The 5,042-nt window shown below is 34.9% G+C and overlaps 1 long non-coding RNA gene across 1 annotated transcript; it reads right to left on the minus strand.

The window, feature by feature from the left end:
* Positions 1–968: 968 nt before the first annotated feature.
* Positions 969–2,163, minus strand: LOC110716865. Its single transcript, XR_002510614.1, has 2 exons — positions 1,942–2,163; positions 969–1,370 (listed from the first exon to the last, which is right to left on the minus strand). It is a non-coding gene; the product is annotated as an uncharacterized LOC110716865 (long non-coding RNA).
* Positions 2,164–5,042: the final 2,879 nt, after the last annotated feature.

A 5,042-nucleotide genomic window follows, 5' to 3' on the forward strand; every position in this document is an offset into this window, starting at 1 on the left:
ACCTATTGAAGCTGTTCATAGAACACCCAGTCCTAATACAACTAATGGAATTAGCGAAAATACGCCGTGGCGGAGGTCACTTCGTCACTATAGAGTGAAATTGAAAATTAACTTAAGTCTATGTGAGCTAATTGGAGCATAGACATTGCATTTTAGTTTATTTAAACCTAGACGGGTCTAAAAGTGATAGTTGAGGTTCTAGAAATAAGAACTTGACTTAGCAAACAAAAGATAAATAAACTTGGAATTACAAGAAGCCAAGGGCATAACAACCCTTATCGGCAAATCCCAAACAAATTCAAGCCAAACTAAGTTAAGAGAAACCATGTAAACAATTCAAACAAGCCAAACCAAACCAAAACATTCAAAAGTCCAACTTAAGGTGGCCTAAGGCCCACTCAAACCCGGCCCAACGGCACAGAACCCAAGATCACTCTGCATCTGAAACAACCACAAAAATTCCACAATCAGTAGAGAGCAACTAGTAGTTCTCCCTCAAATCAGAAATAAATTTAGAAATTAAATTACAAGTAAGAAATCACTTAAACTTAACCATACAAATCATGAAATAAACTTTGAAAACAAAATCGAATAAACCAAACTAAAGCAAAACTTCATATAACTTCGAAAATATATACATATTTCATATAAATTCATAATCCGTTCAAAATATCATTCAAACAGCAGAATTGGTATGGAGGGAACGCTAATGGCCTTACAATCCACTTCCTAAGGTTTGTTAGGTCTCACCCCCGGTCAACTCACAGAAGATCGTGTCTAAGATTGGCCAACTCCCAGTTATGAGTATAAGCCTATAAGGTCTTACACACCCCCCAGACGACAACAATTACCCCAGGTTGAGCTACCTAAGACTCGTAGCTAGGGGTGAAAGTTCAGTGTTTGGTTTGAATTTTGGTCCTAAACGAATCCAAACCGAATTAATTCGGTTTTGAATATTCCAAACCGAATTCATATTCAATCCAATCCAGTCCAAACCGATTTAATTCAGTTTTGGATATTTAATCCAAACCAACCCAAAATTTTACTGGGCCTGATTTTTAGACATATCGTTTTGGGCCTAAATTTTGGGCCTTATTTTCAGAACAAAAGTTACAATTTAAAATAAAAGACTAAACATCTTAAGTCCCAAATTTGTGAAGTCCATAATAAAAGTCTTCACCACAAATGTTGGCCCAATAAAAGCCTAAATTACAGATTTACATCCATAAAAAATTAAAGTTCTAAAATACAATAAAAGCAACACACTTCAGCATTGAAAAAAACCCAACAATTCAACACTTCAGCAGCAAGGCATCATCAATCGATATCTATCATCTCCGGATTAATTTCACCAACATTTTGTTGACATTCTGATTCAAAGATAAAAAACATACAAGTATTTGCATGTCAACAGAGAGTCACAGAGGAAGAGCAGATACATTAGAAAATCAAAACAACCTAAATACAACTTAAACCCAGAAACTAAATCAATCCATGAAACTTGACACCAACATAGCATCAATGCAAAGAAGCAGAACAACATCAATACATTAAACCCAGAGACTAAACAAACCAAGACAGTTGACACTATTTGTATATCCACACCAACACAGCAGCAGAACAACAATATCACAACATATCAAAATAAAACCTAGAAAATTGAAAGATCAGTAGATCACGCAAAAAAATGCCCAAAAAATAACAAAATAAACAGAATAAAAACCATTAACTTGCGAAATATGAGAAAAAACGATTAAACCCATAAAACCCCACGATTCTTCTTCGATAATATGATTTAAAAAAAAAAACATAAGTTAAAACGAAAGGGAAGAAGCACAATCAACAAATCGAGTTTATATTCACCCAAAAAAAAAAAAATCAAAATTATTCAACAATAAAATTAAAAACAAATTAAAACAACCGAAAATCAAAGAGTCTTACGTTCTAGAGGAAAGACGTTGGCCGGTGAGGGTGGAGCGGAGGAGAGGTGGTCGGTGATTAGGGGATGAGCGCCTAAGCGGTGGTCGGTGGTCACAAGGGAAGTGAGAAAGGGTAAAGAGGAAAAAGGTATTAGGGTTGCCGCAAGTGAAAAAGAGTGAGAAACGGAAAAGTGATTTAGGGTTTTGGTTTATATGTGAAGGGGAAATAGGCTAGGCTATTTGGGCTGAACATATTTTGGTTTGGATTTTCGGTTTTCGGAAGCCCCAAACCAAAACCGAATCGAAATCCATATATTTGTAAAAACTCAAACCGATCCAAATCGAAAATCGAAAAAAATCGAACCAAATTGTTAATTCGGTTCGAGTTGGTTTAGTTTTCGGTTATAATCCTTATTACTTTCATCCATGCCGTCTATCCTTAAGTCGAGGTGAAAAAATGAAAAATTTCCCAGACTTTCCTCTTCCTTTTTGACATTTCCGAGAGAACGATCAAAGCCATGAGAGAGATTTCCTGATAGTAGGTTTGTAAATCAAAGCTCCATTACCTTTTCGACATTTCCCAGACTTTTTTACATTTACATTAACAAAGAACTCATCAAACACACATATTGTAAATTTGTAACCCTCACAGTGTCGCAAATAAGCGATCACTCCACCATTTTCAATTAATTTGAAATACAAAACACATCACAAACATTTCATTTCATCCAGATTAAGGCTGAAAAATGCGTTGAAAAATGCGTTAACTACACAATATCGTATTACACCAGTTGCATATTGCACTAAATTCCCCAGCAACCAATTTGATGTATGCGTTTTATACCATGTTTTACCCCGGTTTATAGCGTATATTTGCATGGTTTTGGGCTCTACGGAGCTATTTCTCGCTAAAAATCACTTTTTTAGTGTGTTCGATCTGTTTTATTGAGTTCATAGGAATACAGAGGTTTCTTTGATGTTTTGGACTTGTTTTGGATGATTATAGAAGAATTGTTGAGTGAAGAATGAAGATTTCCCCAATGCCCTATCGGGCATCCCATGCCCTAGCTGCTAGGGCGAAGAAAGGAAGAGCTAACTACGAAGAATAGTCATTAGATCCCACGTGCCCTATCGGGCATGTCATTCCTTGGCAAATCGGGCGGAAGAAAAATCAAGGAAGAAGTTAGTTTTACCTTGTCCGCCCAATCGGGCAGGCTTCACCGGGGCAGACTGGGCACTGCTGGTTGAAAACCGTCTTTAATTAATTACGGATTTTTATCTTCTTAGGGGTATAAATACCCCTTGTAATCACACTCAGAAATCATCTTTTATTATTCCCTAGTATTAGACTACTCTAAACCCAAGTTTTTCTCTCTTTTACGTAGTTTATTATTGTTTTTATTATGCTCATGTAGATTATTATTCTAGGGTTAGGTTAAACCCTAGACATGATTAATACTTGATTTATTCTGTTAAATTCTCAATTAATTATTTATATTGTTCATGCTTAATTGATTATGCTAATGCCAATACTAGATTAGGGATAATTGGTATTGTTATTATTCCATTGTCTTGATTGCAACAGGAGTTGGGTTTTGACGGATTTGAATAGATCAATTAAGGGTATGAAATTCTCCACGAAAGTAGGTAGAATGGATTGTTAGGAAGTTAGGGTGCCGGATTTATTGTCTTTAATTTACATGATTCCATAGAAGTAGGTTTGATTGTTAATTAGGGAAGCCATTGACAACTCGGGAGAGATCTTTGGTATTGTATAGAGCGTACCTATCCTTGTGAACATATAATTAATTGATTGGGGTAGGAATTTGTCTTGTATTGATTATGCTAGTGGTGATACTTAATTCTAGATGTTTTTATTATTTGAATTTCTTGCTTTAGTAGTATAATATTTTCAACCTTATTTAGATTGACTCGACTAGTTATAATTCATAGCAACCCAATATTGATACTACCTTCTCTGTGGGATCGACCCTGACTTACCCTACTACATAATTAGGAGGTCTAGTTAGGTTTTTATTATTTTTGTTAGGTGTGCGACAACCTATCAAATTTTGGTGCCGTTGACGGGGAAGGTGACAGATTGATTTGGGTTGCTTAGAATTAATTAGCTTGGGTTTGTAATTATTTTTTTATTTTTTATTTTATTTTATTTTTGTTTTATTTGTCGCTTGTTCATATTGTCGTTTTATCATGGATTGGAATCAATACAATGGTGAGTATTCTTATAATTATCATTAAGACAATGGTTATAATGCTTGGGATTATCATGTTTCCGATTTTGATGCCTCTTATCAAAATTCCCAAAATTTTTACAAGAACTTTTATGATTTTTCCCATGATAGTCGATCTTATGAGAATTACTATGACCCCTCTCCTCAATATGATTCTCGAAATCACTCACAAGAACCCAATTTCTCTCTTGAACCTACTATTAAAGATTTTTTGGAGGTTTGTGATAGATCTTCTAAGAGCTGTGAAGAATTGGAGAATTCACATCATAAGTTTTATGAGTATCAATGTAATAACCCGTATTCTCCATTTGATTTTCAATTTTCTTGTGAGCCCCAACCATCTAAATCAAAATTAGAACTTCTTGTTAAAGAAAATGCTAAAATATCCAAGTACATTGAAATTCAATCATCTGAGTTAAGATTTATTTTTGCAAAATTCATTGACGATGTTAATTCTAGTTTGGTGCAACTAACTGACCAATCAGAGAATTTACAAGCCCAATTGAATTCTATTCAACAAGCTCTTGATTGTCAATTGATGTATGATGATGATGATGGCCTAAGGTATGATGAGAATGAAATCCGAGTAGAGGGGAGTAATGATGTAAACTGTGAGAATTTGAGGAAAGTTGTGGATGAAATTTGTGAATTTGATGATGAGGAGCCGAATTTGAGGATTTTAAGGTTGAGCGAGTAGATATTAGTGAGTCTTTATCCAAGACTATTGAGCCTCATATTCCCTTCTCTAGAAAGCTTGACCTTCTTCCTTGTTCTTCCCCTTTACATCTCCCATCTTTCGTCCTTTCACCTCCATCAAACCATGATAATTTTGGGAACAAGGATTCTCATTTGGATTTAATTAAAGTAAATA

This window comes from Chenopodium quinoa, unplaced genomic scaffold, assembly GCF_001683475.1.
Source record: "Chenopodium quinoa cultivar QQ74 unplaced genomic scaffold, ASM168347v1, whole genome shotgun sequence".
Lineage (NCBI taxonomy): Eukaryota > Viridiplantae > Streptophyta > Magnoliopsida > Caryophyllales > Amaranthaceae > Chenopodium > Chenopodium quinoa.